General features: G+C 43.4%; 1 protein-coding gene across 2 annotated transcripts in view; it reads left to right on the forward strand.

Annotated features, from left to right (window-relative positions):
- The first annotated feature begins 12,904 nt into the window (after window positions 1-12,904).
- The window catches only part of KCNJ6 (potassium inwardly rectifying channel subfamily J member 6), a 373,722-nt gene continuing 366,087 nt past the window's right edge, over window positions 12,905-20,539 (forward strand). For both annotated transcript variants that reach the window (XM_082245412.1, XM_082245413.1), the window contains exon 1: window positions 12,905-13,239. The gene's annotated coding sequence lies outside the window, so the exon portion shown is untranslated. The remainder of the gene's footprint in view (window positions 13,240-20,539) is intronic.

Consider the following 20,539-nt stretch of genomic DNA (forward strand, 5'->3'; position numbering starts at 1 on the left):
TTAAAACTTTTCGGTCTTTTTTTTTTTTTTTTTTAACAAAAATTTAAAAACCCAGTGGTGATTTATTACCACCAAACGAAAGCTCTATCTCTCTTAAAAAAAATTATAAGAATTGAATTTGGGGACAGTGTTGCATGACCGCGCAACTGTCATTCAAAGTGTGACAGCACTGAAAGCTGAAAATTGGCCTGGGCAGGATGGGGGTGAAAGTGCCCGGTACTGAAACGGTTGAAGGTTACCTAGGCATTCTCAAAAGTTGCTTCTAAAGTCGCATCAAAGTAGTACTCAAGTTGCCCGCAAATCGCCAGGAAGTCGACTGGCAAAGTCACGCCATAACGACTTTTAGGTCGCGTCAGTGTGAATGGAGCCTTGTGAGCGGAAGAACTTAGTATTCTGAGTGGACTCGGTATATTAGTTTTTATACTCCTCTGTATACTCTGTTGTACTTTTCGTCTGTCTTTGGTATGCTTCATGCTTTTGCTCAGGTCTGTGACTAAAGCCTCACTGTAGAAAAGATCTGAAGCAGAGGCGTAACTACAGGGGTTGCAGGGGTTGCAATTGAAACCGGACCCCATGCTCCAGGGGGCCTGTGTGGCTCCCCTGTACACCTGTACACCTGGATAGGAGCAGCATGTAGATAAATCACTGTCCTCCTTTTTCCTCCTGTAGATTCAGGAGGAAAATGGAGGAGATTGGTTCCTCTGTATGGTTCCCCCGCCACTCCTCCTATCCAGTTCACTTGTGTTCTGCTGTCTCTGGGCCTCTGTGTGCTCCCCTGGTCCCCCCCCCCCTGTGCTGCCCCCCCCCCACTGTGCTCCCTCCCTCTCCTGCCAGCTGCTTCAGGGGATGTGTCACAATAGAGAACCAGGAAGGGGTCGGTAAATATGTAATTTATAAGCTCCTTCCTTTCCTGAATGGACAGAGTCATAGTCAGTGACATTGTAAAAAAAAATATGCAAAAAATTAGCAGAACCCCAGCTCTGCCTTTCGTAAGGCGGACTTTACTGGCACGACCAAGAGACCAAATAGTAAAAAAAATGTGTAAATTTTATTATTCAATACTTATTTTTAAAAAAAAGGACAGAACACATATATCAACATATAGAAAATATTTCCACAATGAACATATGACAAGAACGTCACAATATACAGAACATAAAACCAGTGAAACAGGACATGTGAAAAAGAACTGGAACAAAGGACACTTGCTCCTGGTGGTGAGACAGGTATGATCCTATATCCCCCACTTGATTACCATGAGGTGACCCCATTCCAGTGACAGAAAGTTGATACAGCCAATGGGTCGATGCGTTTCAAGATCAGGCTGTAGATCAGTCTTTGTTTAAATTTGTCATTTGAGAACTCAGGCATGGGGTAAATTTCACAGACCCACAAGGGGAGCCGCCGGGGGATTGTCATCATGGATATCAACCAGATAATTTCCTGAATAACATATTTTTACAACCGCCACCCTGAATTTTCTGTATTTAACAAGAAGGGGGGGGGGGGCTGCTAGACCGGTGTGTATGAGGTCAAAAAAATATATTGCAATCTAGGGACCACCTGTATTGGGGTCATCCGGCCATAGGACTCATCTATTAGCATCCCATCCAAAGGGATACAGAGATGCAGCTAAAGAAATATATATCTCCTGTGCTGATACACCCTCTTTCAGGAAAAATGTATCATCCATGCATGCCCTGTTGCAGCTGCACCTAAAAAAAATATAATAAAATGATAAAATATAATACAATTAAAGTACCAAAAAATAAAAACTATTGACACCAGTGGGGGAACTTTCAGGATCGCAAAGGTCACACTTGCAACTGGGCCCTGGCATTCCACCACCATGTGGAGGCCACAAGATGGCAGGAAGGGGGCCCACTACAGAACTTGTGTAAGGGTCCCACTGCGGGACTGTACTAATGGCACTTTTCCACTGCAAGTACCGGCTCGGCTCTACTCGGCCCTGCTTTGCCCGGTTTGCTTTTCCACTGCTGGTACCGCATGGTACGGTGTTGGAACGGTTCGGTACGGTACGGTATAGGTTTGCTTTTCCACTAAAGTAGTACTAAAGTTAAGTGGGTGGGATAACAACGGGGTGGGTGGGATTCTCTGACCAATCAGTGGCTAGTAGTGACTGCATGAAAAGGATTGTGGGATATGGTACCGGGTATGGTACCTCTTGGAACCACAATCGAGTAGGTACTGTTTTTGAGAGCCGTACCGTTCGGTTCCATGCAGTGGAAAAGCACCGCTGTACCGTACCGAACCGTTCCTACACCGTACCATGCGGTACCAGCAGTGGAAAGGCAAAAAAGCGAGCCCAACTGTTCGGTTCCATGCAGTGGAAAAGCGCCTTTAAGGGCCCCGCAACGAGAGTAAAGGGCCCCAGGATCAGTGGGAAGAGCCCCAGGCTTGAAGGGAAGGGCCCCAACGAGGGGTCCGGGGGGGCCCTTCATGGTTTCTTGCACCAGGCCCTGAAGGTTCTAGTTACACCTCTGATCTGAAGGTTGTTCATCTCGGATATGTTGACTGAATAATAATTTATACAGTTCTCCAATTGTATATTGACAACAGTGATCAGTAGGGATGAACGAAAAAAAAAAACAAAAATGAAAAGGAAAGAAGAAAGTAGAGACAGAGTTATTAGGAATGCTTAGCGCTTGTCTGTGGATTGTAGAGGCCCGGCTGGGGAAAGCTCACCATCTGAGTGAACATATGTGTACATTGATTTCTCAGGTTATCTCGTATGGCTAATACCTATTCCCAAACTCCATTCCAAGCTGGTAATTTAGTTAAGACTGCTCAGTATAATCCAAACTCCTGAGAGACATTGCATCCTGTGAGAGTGGATGAAGAACACACAATGTACTACAGCTAAACTGACATTAACAAAGAAAAAAAAAGCAGTATAAATTGCTGGTAAAAGACATTTCGCTGCCAGCTTGGTTTATTTGAAAACAAAAAGGCCCCCCAAAATACCCCTTAAAGTGATTGTAAATGCTCATTTTTTTTTTTTTAATTAAAATAACTAACATGTTATACTTACCTGCTCTGTGTAATGGTCTTGCACAGAGCAGCCCAGATCCTCCTCTTCTCGGGTCCCCCGCTGGCGCTCCTGGCTCCTTTCGCCTACCAAGTACCCCTACAGCAAGCCGCTCAGGCACGCCCCCTGCTTTCTCAGTGGCTGTCATTGACAGCAGCGGGAACCAATGAGGAAAGAGAGAGCCCCTGCTCTCATGCACATTCCTAAATCGAGATTTGGCTCAGGTAAGAATAAAGGATGGCTGAAGGGGGGGGGGGGGGGTGCATGCAGAAGGTTTTTTACCTTAATGTAGAGAATGCATTAAAGAGGAAGTAAACCCTCCTATGTAACTTGTACCTATAGGTAAGCCTATATTAAGGCTTACCTATAGGTAGTGTAGATATCTCCTAAACATGCACCTGTTTAGGAGATATTTACTTTGCATGCAGCCAGTGACATTACTGGCGCATGCGCTCTGAAGGAACGGCCGCTCATGCCGTTCCTTCAGAGCCTTTGCCGTTACCGTCGGCTCCTGCGCGCGTGCGCGGGAGTGACATCATCACGGCTCCAGCCAATCAGATGGCCGGATGCCGCAAACCCGGAAGAAGAAGAGCGACAGAACATGTCACCCATGAGACAGGTAAGCGGTCGGCACTGTGGGGCTTCCTTCTTTGGTAAGTATTTCATAATGAGCTAGTATGCGATGCATACTAGCTCATTATGTGTTTTTCTTTCAGGTGTTCGTTTTGTTAAAAAAAAAAAAATCGGAGGTTTACAACCTCTTTAAGTGCCGGTTCACACTACATGTGTACAGATTGTATGGCTGAATTCGCATCACATTCGGACCAGAGTCGTGCAGGACCCTTTTTGTTGGTCCGCTCCAGAATCAGATCGCATGGGTGTTCACACCTATGCGATCCGATTCCTGTCCGAATTGACAGTCCGTACAGTGATATATGAACTAATCTGGTGGTTTCATTAACTTTGTATTGATACCCCCAGCAGTTGGCATATGGCAGTGTGAACTGCCTACAAGTCGGGTGCGATGTGGGAACCCGCAGTGGATTTGCAGGCTTCCCGCATCGTACCAGTGTGAACCGGCATTAAGGCAAAAAACGTTTGCCTGTAGAACCACTTTAAGGCTACATTCACACCTGAGCGTAGCGTTTTAGCGCGTTTTTTACCGCGATTTTACCGCAATTTCACCACGATTTACAGCCGTTTTTACAGGCGTTTTTACAGGCGTTTTTTGTGCAGGCGTTTTTATATTGAATAGAAACCAATGGAAAACGCCTGTAATCTGCCCAAAAAGAAGCTCATGTACTTTTTTGAGCGTTGGGCGTTTTTCTTACAGCGTCAAAACGCTCAGATGTGAACAGGGGCCATTGAAATGAATAGGATTTGTCTTGTTGGGCGTTTTGAGAGCTGATCCTAGAGCAGAAAAACGCCCCAAAACGCCTACATGTGAACGGAGCCTAAAGTCTTATTGAAGCCTTGTTTAAGAAAAAAATGAAAATAACAAACATGTTATACTTACCTGCTCTGTGCAGTGGTTTTGCTCAGAGCAACCTGGATCCTCCTCTTCTCGGGTCCCATGCCGGCGCCCCTGGCTCCTCCCTCCTGACGGGCCCCACCCCAGAGCAAGCAGCTTGCTTTTCAGAGAAAGGGAATACAATAAGACACGTGGCCACTCACTAAAACTAGAGGAAAAACGGTTTAACCTTAAAATACGTAGGGGGTTCTTCACTGTCAGAGCAGTAAGGATGTGGAATTTGCTTCCACAAGCAGTGGTATCAGCAGGGAGCATCGATAGTTTCAAAAAACTATTAGATGGGCACCTTAAAGACCACAACATACAGGGGTATACAATGTATGGTTAGCAGCAAACACACACACACATCATAGGTTGAATTGGATGGACTGATGTCTTTTTTCAACCTCACAAACTATGTAACACCCAGAGTCCACCCTGCGCTAAGCAACAAATATTCGAAACAATTAAATAGTATTGCCGCTGCTGTTCATCACTCACACAGCGCTAAAGACAGTGCATGACCTTAACTTATGTGATCAAAGGAACTGTGTCCAAAAATATGATTGTATACACAAAAATCCAAACAAACGTAACTTATTTCACGTACATAAGTGAAATCAAAAAAGGTCCCAGTGATATAAATGAAATAAGCAAGTGTCCAGTGAAAAAAATGAACAAATAATGAATAAGCAAGTGTCCAGTGAATATTTTTTTTTTTTTTTTTTGTGAATAAACGTGACTGGTGCTCAAAATTCCAAGTGAATTCTTGTAAACCGTGATTCCAGTGTTCACTCTCCTCCAAAGGAAATCCACTTACCAGAAGACGTGGACCCCTAGACCGTATGGCATAAGCGTCTAAAAGGCTTGGTACTGGTAAGTAAATGTGGACGGGGCCCCCTTTAGATATATTTTCCTCAATATGGGAAGACAAGCAGAAAGATCCCAGATAGTGTAATAAGTTTCAAACTGTTTTATTGAAGAAATAAAATCTTAACAGATGTGCACTTACAATAATCATGGGCTCGTCATTGGATAAATCAATATACTCCTAGGAGCAGGTAGAGCGATCGTACCGTGTAGGTATATTGATTCCTGCAGTGAGAAGCGGCGTGCATTCCAACGAGCTTCCTCTTGTGTTCCACCGCCCCGGAAGTGACGTAGTATGTTGCTGTAAAGACCGGAAATTACGTTGACGTGGCGAAACGTGTTGACGTCATTTCCGGTCTCCTGGGAGTATATTGATTATATACTCACATATATTGGACACTATAACAGCTAAACCCCATCTATTTATGTATTGATTTTTCTTTGAAAACACCATATACCTTCCACAACGTTGCACTGGAAATATATTAAGCTGATTCATTGCACAATATTTGTTTACACCTTTTATTAAGGATTGATCATTTGCACAATTTTTGCACACGCAGCACTTTATTATTACAGGTTTTAATCCGTATATGAATTTTAAATGATTACACCACCGGGTATACCTATAAATTTAATCTACCTGTTTAAGTTTGCACTTTAATCATTATGTAAAATATGGATTATTTATATGCACGCAAGCACTTTTGGATAAAGGAATTCACTGGAATATCACTGTTATTTTCACATATTGATGTTATTCATGATGGTATAACATATATGATAAACGGTGTCATTTTGATTTGAATTTATAATTACTATCTCCCTGAAGTGCAATACTCCTCCCTTCTTTATATAATTCTTGAAGATAATCTTTGTTTGACTGTATAGAAAATGAAACATTTGCTGCCTGAAAATATGACCCTAAAGCGTAACTCCACTTTTGTTGAGAAATAAACATTCCCCTCTGGGTGATCTCTGTACATTACAAGGATTTTAACAAACTTTGTTGCAGATTCCTATCTTTTGTTATTCTGAAGAAATCATTGTTTGTTCCTCTGTGCTGAGTGGGTCTAATGGGAGTGGTTTCATAATTATCTATCAGCTGTGGCAGCTGCAGGGCTCTAATGAGGAAATCTGCTGGGCCTGCATCCCTTTAGACGTGTTCCTATTGGGAGTATCTCACCAAAAATGACATTTTGTTGCAGGGGATGCCAGAAATCTGACTTGTATCTTAGTGCAGACTTCTGGGAAAATTGGTGAGCCAATCACACAAGCAGGAAATGATGTTTCTGGGGGTGTGGTCAGTATACATTCTGTGTACAGAACAGATCCAGGCAGCCATATTGTATTGAATTTGCAGAAAATTACAACAGCTGCAGATAGAAAAGGAAAGGTCTATTTTAATAACATTCAATTACAATATGATTTGTGTCGCAATTGTTTACGCTATATTGTTTTTTCTTTATTTGCTGATTTTTTTCCCCATGAAAGTAGAGTTACCCTTTAAGCCTAGTATACACTATGAGTTATTTTTTCCTGGGATGAATGGAAAAAACCTGTCAGCTCTGGTCAGAGCTGCTGTACTAACGATCCAACGTTAGTACATTGATCTCCCCTGCTGAGCTTTTGTGTTCTTACAGGGGGACTCCCCCCCCCCCCCAAACACTCTGGTCAGTGCTCTCAGCCATTGGCTGGGAGCGCTGGTCGGGAGCCAGTCGGCTTCTGGTTTTCCAAAAGGCCGGCTTCTGTCGGACTGACTGACATACACACGGGCTGAATGACGGACGGTTTTTATTGAACCAGTCAATGTCTTCCGACATTCGCCCCGTGTCTGCTGGGCTTTATAGTTACTAACAGGTTTGTATTAAATGCAATGTTTTGACTAGTGGGCTCCAACATTTCTAATCAGCAGCACCATGCATGGCAGAACATTGCCCAAAGCATCACACTGCCTCTGCTGACCTTCCTTCTTCTACTGCATCCTGGTGCCATCTCTTCCCCAGGTAAGTGACGCACCCGGCCATCCACATGATGGAAAAGAAAACGTGATTCATCAGACCAGGCCACCTTCCTCCATTGCTCTGTAGTCCAGTTCTAATGTTCATGGGACCATTGTAGAAGATTTGGCTGTGGACACGGGTCACCATGGGCTTCACAGCCCCATACACAACAAACTGTGATGCCCATATTTTTCTGCTTTCACCACATCAACTTCATGGACAACATGTTCACTTGCTGCCTAATATATCCCACCAATTTTAAGTTGTCATTGTAACGAGATATTCCCTTTACCTGTCAGTGGTCATAATGTTATGGCTGATCAGTGTATACTCATAGTTCAAACCCAAATCACACTCTGCAAAAAATGCTTGACAAAAATGTGAGACACAGAGAGAAGGGGGGGGGGGCGGCAGAGATAAAGTGAAAAATGTGGGAGAGGGAAAGACAGAGAGAGGGAGGGATAAAAGAGATAGATGGATAGAGGGAAGATGAGATAGATGGATAGAGGGAAGATGAGATAGATGGATGGGTGGATGGGTAGATAGATAGATAGATAGATAGATAGATAGATAGATAGATAGATAGATAGATAGATAGATAGATAGATAGATAGATAGATAGATAGATAGATAGATAGATAGATAGATAGATAGATAGATAGATAGATAGATAGATAGATAGATAGATAGATAGATAGATAGATAGATAGATAGATAGATAGATGGATGATGAGATAGATGAGATAGAGGGATGATGAGATAGATGGATGGAAAGGGAGAAAAAAGAAGAAAGGGGGAGAATGAAAGAATATGAGTTAGTGAGAAAGAGAAGAAAATACATGGAGAAAATGGCAGAGAAAAGCAGGGAAAGAAATGGGAAGAGATGATGGGAAAGAGGGGTAGAAAATAAGAGGGAAGGGGAGAACTGGATAGAAATAGATGAAGAGAGAGTGAAGGAGGGGAGAGAGATTAAAAGGTTAAAAGAACAAAACAGAAGGTGGCAGGAGAGGAATGGAGAGAGAGAGAGAAAGAGGAAGAATGGAGATGAGAAAAAGAGAAGAAAAGTGAAAGAGAGAGAGACAAGGTGAGATATACTGAGAAAAGGAGAAAAAGAAATGGGGGAATGAGAGGAAAGAAAGGTATAAAATAAAGAGAAAGAAAGACATAGAAAGAGAGAGAGAACTAGATAAAGATTGCTGCAAAGAGAGAAAAGGAAGAGAGGGATAGAATGAGAGAGAAATAAAAAAAATAGAGGTGGCAAGAGAAAAAAGACAAGGAAAAAAGTAGGATGGATAGAGTGCAAGATATGGAAAGAGACAAAGAGAGACAGACAAAGAAGGGGAGGATAGAAAAGAAAGAAGGAAAAAGAAGAGGATAGAAGGTGACAGAACTTGATGGAGAGAGACAAATAGAGAGAGGGAGAGAACGGGAGGGAAAGAGAGACAGAAAGAAAAGAGAAAGGGAGAGTGGAGGAGAGAGAAAGATGAGTGAAAAAGAGGAAGAGATGAGAAATAGGCAGGAAAAAGGTAAAATAAAAATGCAGTAAGAGGATGGATGAGAGGGGGAAAAGAAAAAGAATAAAAGTCTGTGTGTGTCTGTGTGTGTGTGTGTGTGTGTGTGTCTGTGTGTGTGTGTGTGTGTGTGTGTGTGACTGTGTGTGTGTGTGTGTGTGTGTGTGTGTGTGTCTTTGTGTGTGTGTGTGTGTGTCTTTGTGTGTGTGACTGTGTGTGTGTCTTTGTGTGTGTGTGTGTCTTTGTGTGTGTGACTGTGTGTGTGTCTTTGTGTGTGTGACTGTGTGTGTGTCTTTGTGTGTGTGACTGTGTGTGTGTCTTTGTGTGTGTGTGTCTTTGTGTGTGTGACTGTGTGTGTGTGTGTGTGTCTTTGTGTGTGTGTGTGTGTCTTTGTGTGTGTGTGTGTCTTTGTGTGTGTGACTGTGTGTGTTTGTCTTTGTGTGTGTGTGTGTGTGTGTGTGTGTGTGTGTGTGTGTGTGTGTGTGTGTGTGTGTGTGTGTGTAGGAAAGTAAAATAAAAAAAAAGGGGATAGGAGAGGGAAAGAGAGATAGAAAAAAAGGGGGAATGGAGGAAAGAGAAAGAGAAGAAATGAAAAAGAGATAGGAGAGAGGCAGAAAAGGGAGAAATAGTAAAATGAAGTGAGAGGAGGGAAGAGAGATGAAATTAAAAAGAAGAATAAAAGGGGGTGGTAAAGCTAGTTGGAGAGAGAAAAAGAGAGAGTGAAGATCAATAAAATAAAGGGGGAAGTAGAGGGAAAGAGCAACAGAAAGAAAAAAGACAGTGAGACTAAAGGCGAGAGAAAGAGAGGAAATGAAATAGAAAGGGGGGGGATACAAAGAGTGATAAGCAGAAAAGCGGAGGAAGAGACAAATAGAGTCAGAAGAGGAAAGGGATGTGGAAAAGAAAAGGGAAAATAAGAGAGAGAGAGAGGGAAAGAGAGATAGAGATATAGCTAGATGCAGAGAGAGAAAAGGAGAGAGAAAGCGGGAAAGAGAAGAAGAAAAAAGGGGGGGGGGAGGGAAGCAAGGTACAATAAATGGGGTCAGGAGAGGGAAAGAGAGACAAAAAGAAAAAAGAAAGGGAGAGTGTAGAAAAAAGAAAGGGAATCAATTAAAGAAAGAGAATAGGGAGAAATACACAGAGACAGGAGGGGAGAAAAGTTGAATGAGATGGGGGAAGAGAGGTATGGAAAAGAAAGATAGGTAGAGAGGTAGAGAGAGCAAAAGGATAGAGCTAGTCGGAGAGAAGGAAAAGGAGAGAGAGACAGAAATAGAAGGAAAGAAAGGGGGCAGGAGAGGGAATTAGAGACAGAAAGAAAAAAGAAGGAATAAAAGAAGAGGAGAGATATTTGAAAAAGGTAAGAGAAAAATAGAGAGGCAAAAAGAGGGGAAAATAGAAGAAAAGTAGACAGCGAGAAGAAAAGAAGAAGGAGAGAGGGATTGTAAGAAAGAAAGAGAGCAAGAAAGAGGGGAAATGGAGGGAAAAGGGAGAGTAGGAAAGAAGAAGAGAGAGGGCGATGGTAAGGGAGAGGAAGAGAACAAGAAAGAGGGGAAAAATAGAGGAAAATGGGAGAAAAGCAAAAAAAAAAAGAGAGAGATTAAGAAGGGGATGGTAAAACAGACAGAAAGCTAGAAAGAGGGGGGAAATAGAGGAAAAAGGGAGAAGAGCAAAAAAAAAAAAAAAGAGAGAGAGAGAGATTAAGAAGGGGATAGTAAAACAGACAGGAAGCTAGAAATAGTGAAAAAGGGGAGAGTAAAAAAAGAAGAAGAAAAGAGAGAGGGGAATGATAAGGGAGAGGCAGAGCTAGAAAGAGGGGCAACAGAGGAAAATGGGGATTAAGCAAGAAGAGAGATTAAGAAGGAGATGGTAAAACAGACAGAAAGCAAGAAAGAGGGGAAAATAGAGGAAAAAGGGAGAGTAAGAAAAGAAGAAGAATAAAGTGATGGTGGTTGGATAGAGGGAGATAGAGGAAAGGAAGACTGAGAAAGAAGAAGAGAGATAGAGTGGAGGTCTTTTCAAAGGGAGAGATAAAGGGGGGAAAAGAGTGAACAGGGAAGAAGAGAGATAGAGTGGAGGTGGTTGGAGAGATAGAGAGGGTGTAAAATAGGAGATTAAGAAAGAAGAGATTAAGAAGGGGATGGTAAAACAGGGAGAAAGCTGGAAAGAGGGGGGAATGGAGGAAAAGTGGAGAGTAAGAAAGAAGAGAGCTAGAGAGGGTGAAAGAGAGAGATTTAAAGAGGATAAAATAGAGAAATAAGAAGAGAGATAGAGTGGAGGTGGTTGGAGAGAGGGAGAGATAGAGGAAAAGAAGAGTGAGAAGGAAGACGAGATATAGAGTGGAAGGGTTGGAGAAATAGAGGAAGGGGAGAGCGAGAAGGGAGGAGAGAGATAGAGTTGAAGTGTTTGGAAAGAGGGGGAGATATAGGAAAGGAAGAGAGAGAAGGGAGGAGAGAGGTAGAGTGGAGGTGGTTGGAGAGTGGGAGAGATAGGAGAAAAGAAGAATGAGAAGGAAGATGAGAGATATAGTGGAGGTGGTTGGTGGTTGGAGAGATAGAGGAAAGGAAGAGAGAGAAAGGAGGAGAGAAATAGAGTGGAGGTGGTTGGAGAGTGGGAGAGATAGAGGAAAGGAAAAGTGAGAGGAAAGGAGAGATATAGAGTGGAGGGGTTGGAGAGATAGAGGAAGGAGAGAGTGAGAAGGGAGGAGAGAGATAGTATGGATGTGGTTGGAGACAGATAGAGGAAAGGAAGAATGAGAAGGAAGGAGAGAGATAGAGTGGAGGTGGTTGGAGAGAGGGAGGGAGAGATGAAAATAAGAGTGAGAAGGAAGAAGAGAGTGTGGAGGTGGTTGGAGAGAGATAGAGGAAAGGAAGAGTGAGAAGGAAGGAGAGAGATAGAGTGGAGGTGGTTGGAGAGAGATAGAGGAAATGAAGAGTGAGAAGGAAGGAGAGGGATAGAGTGGAGGTGGTTTGGAGTTGTAGAGAGGGAGAGATAAAAGGGAAGGAAGAGAGAGTAGGAAGGAGAGAGATTGAGTGGAGGTGGTTGGAGAGAGGGACAGATAGAGGAAAGGGGAAGTGAGAAGGAAGGAGAGAGATAGAGTGGAGGTGGTTTGTAGTCGGAGAAAGGGAGAGAGAGAGGAAAGGAAGAGAGAGAAGGAAGGAGATAGAGTGGAGGTGGTTTGTAGTTGGAGAGAGGGAGAGATAGAGGAAAGGAAGAGAGAGATGGAAGGAGAGAGATAGAGTGGGGGTGGTTTTTAGTTGGAGAGAGGGTGAGATTGAAGAAAGGGAAAGTGAGAAGCAAGGAGAGGCATAGAGTGGAGGTGGTTTGTAGTTGGAGAGAGCGAGAGATAAAATGGAAGGGGAAGTGAGAAGGAAGGAGAGGAATAGAGTGGAGATGGTTTGTAGTTGGAGGGAGAGATAGAGGAAAGGGGAAGTGAGAAGGAAGGAGAGGAATAGAGTGGAGGTGGTTGGAGAGAGGGAAGATAAAGGAAAGGAAGGAGAGATGGTAGAGAACCCTTCACTGGTTCCTACATGGTCTTAACACCCATATAACACACATGACACACAATTACCATGCATTAGAATAAAATCCAAAACAATCTACATGTTTTGCACTCAATTACATGAAAAGCCTGTTTTTTTTTTATATATATAAATAGACTATTGTGATTCATGAATGTAATTTATTCATTAATGTATGTCTCATCCATGCAGCTCAAGTGACGAAGACGCATGTCACTTTTTTTTTTTTCTCTTGCTGATGAAAGCGACACAGCCCTAATCGATGTGACATGCGAGGTCTCAGTGACAACTTATTAAGCGTTTCGCATACACAGGCACTGGGGGGTTACGCGTCGCCTGTATATCTCCGCATTCTCCATTTCCGCCGCTAGGTGGCGCTGCTCGCAGTGACTGCTCCCCTGGCTCTCTCCCCAGCGCAGGCAGATTGAGCCCGATTCATTGAGGCTGCAGATTGCATGACGTTCCCTGACGTTTGATTTCCAGCACTTTTACCTCTGCCTGGGCATTTATTGCACGGCAGCCGCCTGATGCTCCATGCTTTTGGGGTTTCCAGCAGCCCAGCAAGCTGATGAAGACTTGAATCCCACTGGTGGTTGAATTATTTTGGAAGAAGGGAGAGGGGGGGAGCAATGCTGGGAGATGAGGATGGAGGACCATTGAGGAAGAACAAGCTTTGATCCAGGGCTTTTTGCATCTTTTTCTATAACCTGGAGCAACAGCATCAGCCAGCATCCCCTATAGAGCAACATGAGGATCTGAGCCCAGACACCCAAAGAAGGTAATTGTCAATGAGCACCTACCTACCTTATACTTCTTTCCCAATGACCCCCCTTTGCCTTGGAGGAAGTAGAAAAAAAAATATGCATGAAAAGTCCATTGCATAACAGCAGCTTGTCTGTATTTCTTGCTAAAAAAAAATAGAAACTTAAATATTACCCTATATCCTTGTAGTTACATTTGATCGTATTTATTATTGTGCAATATATTGGCCAAGCCATCAATATTATTTTCTGAATACTAAAAGAACATTGTCTGATCCCTAGTAATTCTCCGTAAGTAACATTTGTTTCCCTGCAATAAAAATATGTAAGTTGCATGCTGGGTAAAATAAGCAAAAGGGCAATTAAATCTGCAAATTTTTTTCAGCAGCTTAAAAAAAGAAAAAAAAATAGAAAAACAACTTTGGTGTACGCTGTGTTGAGCACGACGGAGAGTTCAGTGGAGATTAGGGAAATAAAATGTTGCAATGGATGCAGAGTGTTATTATTATCATTAAAAATCATTTTATTATGTAAGTTGGGGGAGGGGTTGCCCCAGAAGAGAAAGACATTTGTGACTCGTCTGATCTCACGCTGGACTCTGCGTCGCTGGAGAACTTTTTATAAAAGCCGACTCGCCGTCAGGCCAGATATTTGGTTAACTCTGTCACTGTCACTTGTGTGGATGACACACACACATAGGTGGATTTGGAAGGACCTGTGTCTTTTCCAAACCTTATCTACTATGTAACTATGGGGGGAGTTACTAAGACTGGAGAGTGCAAAATCTGGTGTAGCTGTGCATGGAAGCCAATCAGCTTCTAGCTTCTGTTTCTTCAATTAAGCTTTGACAATAAAAGCTGGAAGCTGATTGGTTTCTATGTAGAACTGCATCAGATTTTGCTCTCTCCAGTTTTAGTAAATCACCCCCTATGTAATTAGGAATTATTTCCTGTTTGTTGCTCGTGCGCAATGCTGAATGAGTTAATGCATACCCCAAACTGGAGCAACCCAAAAAACCCAATGAGATTTTAGCTGGAGATCAGTGGAAGATAAGATTTGATTGGTAGTTTTGCATTCCAGGCTCTATTCAGATTTCGGAGATGCAGGAATGCGTGCGTAAAAGCAGCGTGCGAGATCAAGTGTTACAATGTGGTGTGCACCACAATGCCCTTATTTCCAACGCACCAAAGTTGTATAGCACCAAAACGCATGGTAAGATTTAGAAAAAAAGAGGGTCATGCACTTTCTTGGTGCAACTAAAATGCGGTAGGCAGCCCATTCAAAGGATTTGAAGCAGGAATGTAAACGTTCTCGCCCCGTGCGAATCCAAGTGACCACGCGCTACATTGTATTGTGATCTGCAATGCCATTATTTCCTAATAGTGCTCCAACACACCTAGCCATTGCACATGCATTGCATCGCACCACAGTGTATGGTGATGTTATTGCGCATTGTGGTGGTGATTTCAAAAGAAAGCGGTCATGAACTTTTTTGGTGCAATTAGGATGCATTAGGCAGCACGTTTGAGCATTCCTGCACCACTCAACATCACATGATCACTTGCTGCATTGTATTGTGCACAAAAATGGATGGTAACCTTTTAGGGCTTATTTGCACCACAAATCAGCCGTTGGCGCTTGCAAGTTGTGTTGCGTTTTGTGTAATGTGTTGTAATGCATTGGCATGCATTTTACGTGCTTTGCCTTTGTTTTGAGGGGGGGGGGGGGTTTGCTGTGTTTCCCTTGATTTGCTGTGTGTTCATGCGCACGTTTGCATGCATTTGAATGCGTTGCGCTGAAAAGAACTAGTGCACGCTGTACTTTTTTTCAGCACTGAGCAAATGCAATGCAACTTGCTGGTGTGAACTACATTTATAGGGAACATTATTTTTTTGTTGCGTTGGGAATGCGCTCACAAACGCACCCCGGCACATCTGGTGTGAATATACCCTTACTGAGTGTTGTGATGTCTCATGATTTTTTTTTTTTTATTAAACACTTTATTGAAAGTTATATAAGCATACAAGTAAGGTTACAAAAAGTGGTAACAAACAACCTTAGTTGGGACTCATGATTTTTAAACATGCACTTCTATGGTGCGATTAAGATGCGGTAGACAGTCCGTTCAAATGATGAGATGCAGGAATGTGAACATTACTGCGCCACGCAAGATCGCATGTTACACTGTATGGCGCGCTGGGATATCATTATTGCTTAGTGGCACCCCAATGCACCTAGCCATTGCACGTGTGTCTCATTGCAAAACAATGCATGGTAATGTATTATGATGCGTTATTCTGCGGCACAATTTAAAAAAAAAATGGGCAATGCCTCTGGTGCACTTTAGATGTCCATTCAAATGAATGGGCTACCCTACTGCCAGGCGAAAAAAATTGGGCAGCAATGCATGTGTGCTTGCGCATCGCACAGATGTGAACCCAGGCTTAGCACATTGCTCTTTGCCTTATTACCTTTGCCTGGTACTGAAGTCATTAGCTGTTTGTTACCATGGAGACTTTGGTGCTGGGGGGGGAGGGGTTAGTTCTGAGATAAAACTCGTTAATGAAAACTGTATAATTTGGCATTAAGTAGGTTACTTTGCGGTATTTAGTTTGGTTTTGTAAGTTTGTTTCGGTCTTTTCTTGTTTGTATACCAAGTGCTTTGCAGAGGGTTGAATGGAATAATGAGGTTAATAATTGCCTTTGAAGTAGCTGAACGTTCAGGACCATGGACAGACGTGGGAATACTAAGGGACTCCATATACAGGACCATGGACAGAGACGTGGGAATACTAGGGAACTCCATATACAGGACCATGGACAGATATGTGGGAATACTACGGGGCTCCATATACAGGACCATGGACAGAGACGTGGGAATACTAAGGGACTCCATATACAGGACCATGGACAGAGACGTGGGAATACTAAGGGACTCCATATACAGGACCATTGACAGAGACGTGGTAATACTAGGGAACTCCATATACAGGAGCCATGGACAGAGACGTGGGAATACTAGGGGACTCCATATACAGGACCATGGACAGAGATGTGGGAATACTACGGGGCTCCATACACAGGACCATGGACAGAGACGTGGGAATACTACGGGGCTCCATATACAGGACCATGGACCGAGACGTGGGAATACTACGGGAACTCCATATACAGGACCATGGACAGAGATGTGGGAATACTACGGGACTCCATACACAGGACCATGGACAGAGACGTGGGAATACTAGGGAACTCCATATACAGGACCATGGACAGAGACGTGGGAATACTACGGGGCTCCATATACAGGACCATGGACAGAGACGTGGGAATACTACGGGACTCCATACACAGGACCATTGACAGAGACGTGGGAATACTACGGGAACTCCATATACAGGACCATGGACAGAGATGTGGGAATACTACGGGACTCCATACACAGGACAATGGACAGAGACGTGGGAATACTACGGGGCTCCATACACAGGACCATGGACAGAGACGTGGGAATACTACGGGGCTCCATATACAGGACCATGGACCGAGACGTGGGAATACTACGGGAACTCCATATACAGGACCATGGACAGAGATGTGGGAATACTACGGGACTCCATACACAGGACCATGGACAGAGACGTGGGAATACTAGGGAACTCCATATACAGGACCATGGACAGAGACGTGGGAATACTACGGGGCTCCATATACAGGACCATGGACAGAGACGTGGGAATACTACGGGACTCCATACACAGGACCATTGACAGAGACGTGGGAATACTACGGGAACTCCATATACAGGACCATGGACAGAGATGTGGGAATACTACGGGACTCCATACACAGGACAATGGACAGAGACGTGGGAATACTAGGGGACTCCATATACAGGACCATGGACAGAGACGTGGGAATACTAAGGGACTCCATATACAGGACCATGGACAGAGACGTGGGAATACTAGGGAACTCCATATACAGGAGCTATGGACAGAGACGTGGGAATACTAGGGGACTCCATATACAGGACCATGGACAGAGACGTGGGAATACTAAGGAACTCCATATACAGGACCATGGACAGAGACGTGGGAATACTAAGGGACTCCATATACAGGACCATGGACAGAGACGTGGGAATACTAGGGAACTCCATATACAGGAGCCATGGACAGAGACGTGGGAATACTAGGGGACTCCATATACAGGACCATGGACAGAGACGTGGGAATACTAGGGCAGTGGTCCTCAACTCCGGTCCTCAGGGCCCACTAACCTAACAGGCCAGATTTTAAGTATTACCTTGGGGAGATGCCGACTAGAATACAGCAATCACTGAGCAACAAATTATATCACCTGGGATGTATTATCGTTATCTTGCAAACCTGGCCTGTTAGTGGGCCCTGAGGACCAGGGTTGAGGACCACTGTACTAGGGGACTCCATATACAGGACCATGGACAGAGACGTGGGAATACTAGGGGACTCCATATAAAGGAGTGACATGTTGTAGTTACATAGACTGGAAGGGCATTTATCCATAGAGATCAAGTTATTACAGGGATTTAATAGCATCCACCATTTAAGCAGAGCTTTACATATATACAGTGGGGAACATAATTATTTAATCCCCTACAGATTTTGTAAGTTTGCCCACTTACAAAGAAGTGAAGGGTCTATAATTGTTATCATAGCTGTATTTTAAATGAGTCAGAATATCAACCAAAAATTCAGAAAAAAAAACACGATAAAAATGTTATAAATTGAGTTGCAGTTCAGTGAGTAAAATAAGTATTTGATCCCCAAGCAACCAACAATTTTTTTTGGCTCCCACAGACTGGCTACAGTATGTGCTCATGTGGTACACAGAGTAGTCCTGTCAAGGTGCTCCTAACGACAACTCGTTATGTGTATAAAAGACACCTATCCACAGTATTTGTTTCTTCCATTCATACCTCACCATCCTGGGCAACACCAAAGAGCTGTCAAAGGACATCAGGGACAAGACTGTAGACCTGCACAAGGCAGGAATGGGTTACAAGATCATCAGCGAGAAGCTTCATGAGAAGGAGACAACTGTTGGAGTGATTATTTGTTGAATGGAAAAATTACAAAATAACCATCAACTGCCCTCGGCCTGGAGCTCCATGCAAGATCTCACCTCATGGGTTAAAGAGGAAGTAAACCCTCCTCTGTAACTTCTACCTATAGGTAAGCCTATGATAAGACTTACCTATAGGTACTGTATATATCTCCTAATCATGTACCGTTTAGGAGATATTTACCTTACATGCAGCCAGTGACGTCACTGGCGCATGCGCTCTGAAGGAACGGCCGCTGGTGCCGTTTCTTCAGAGTCCCGTGCCGTGACCGTTGGCTCCCGCGCGCGTGCACGGGAGTGACGTCGCCACGGCTCCGGCCAATCAGATGGCCGGATGCCGCGATCCTGGAAGACGGGCGACTGGACATGTCGCCCGTCATACAGGTAAGCGGACGGCACAGCGGGGGCTCGTTCTAAGGTAAGTATTTCATAATGAACTAGTATGCGATGCATACTAGCTCATTATGGGTTTCTCTTTCAGGTTGAAAAAAGAAAAAAAACATTTTTGGGGCGTTTACAACCTCTTTAAGAATGATCATGAGAAAAGTGAGGGATCAGCCCAGAACTACACCGGAGGAGCTTGTGAATGACCTCAAGGCAGTTGGGACCGCAGTCACCGAACATACCATTGGTAACACGATACACCGTCATGAATTTAAATCCTGCAGCAGCTGCAAGGTCCCCCTTCTCACATGTACAGCCCATCTGAAGTTCGCCAAAGAACATCTAAATGATTCAGAGAAGGATTGGGAGAAAGTGCTGATGAGACCAAAATTAAGCTCTTTGGCAATAACTCGACTTGCCGTGTTTGGAGGAAGAAAAATGCTGACTATGATCCTAAGAAAAGAACTCCATCCCTACAGTCAATCACGGAGGTGGAAACATGCTTTGGGGCTACTTCTCTGCTAAAGCTACAGGCCGACTTTGCCGCATTGAGGGGCCAATAGATGGGGCCATGTATTGTAAAATCTTGGATGATAACCTTCTTCCCTCAGCCAGAACACTGAAGATGGGTCATGGATGGGTCTTCCAGCATGACAATGACCCAATTCATACCATCAAGACAACAAGGAAGTGACTCAAGAAGAAGCACATTAAGGTCATGGAGTGGCCTATCCAGTCTCCAGACCTTAATCCTATAGAAAGTTTATGGAGGGAGCTGAAACTTTGTGTTGCTAAGCGACAACTAAGAAACCTTTAACTACCACTTTTGTTGAGAAAAAAACATTCCCTTCTGGGTGATCTACAGTATGTAGATTACAAGGATTTTAACAAATGTTGCAGATTCCTAGCTTTTGTTATTCTGAAGAAATCATTGTTTGTTCCTCTGTGCTGAGTGGGTCTAATAGGAGTGGTTTCATAATTATCTATCAGCTGCAGCAGCTGCAGAGCACTAATGAGGAAAGCTGCTGGACCTGCATCCCTTTAGACGTGTTCCTATTGGGAGTATCTCACCAAAAATGACATTTTTGTTGCAGGGGATGCCAGAAATCTGACTTGTATCTTAGTGCAGACTTCTGGGAAAAGTGGTGAGCCGATCACACAAGCAGGAAATGATGTTTCTGGGGTGTGGTCAGTATACATTCTGTGTACAGAACAGCTCCAGGTAGCCATATTGTATTGCATTTTCAGAAATTTATAGTGCTGTAGATTGAAAAGGAATGGTCATTTTTAACATCATTCAATTACAATATGACTTGTGTTGCAATTGTATACGCTTTATTATTTTTTTCTTTATTTGCAATTTTTTCCCCCACAACAATGGAGTTACCAGCTTTGTTTGTAAAGAAGAGTGGACCAAAATCCCTCCTGAGATGTGTGCAAACCTGGTCACCAACTACAAGAAACGTCCTACCTCTGTGCTTCCCAACAAGGGTTTCTCCACTAATTACTAAGTCATGTTTTGCTTGGGGATCAAATTCTTATTTTACTCACTGAGCTGCAACTTAATTGATAACATCTGTATCATGTGTTTTTTCTGGATTTTTGGTTGATATTCTGTCTCTATCATTTAAAATACACCTGTGATAAAAAAAATAAAGACCCTTCATTTCTTTGTAAGTGGGCAAACTTACAAAATCTACAGGGGATCAAATAATAATTTTCACCACTGTATTATACATTCACATCAGTCCCTGTCCTCAAGGAGCTTACATTCTAAGGCAGTGGTCCTGAGCTGCTGGGCCTGCATCCCTTTAGACGTGTTCCCAT

Source organism: Pelophylax lessonae (genome assembly GCF_965119305.1).
Source record: "Pelophylax lessonae genome assembly, chromosome: 2".
Lineage (NCBI taxonomy): Eukaryota > Metazoa > Chordata > Amphibia > Anura > Ranidae > Pelophylax > Pelophylax lessonae.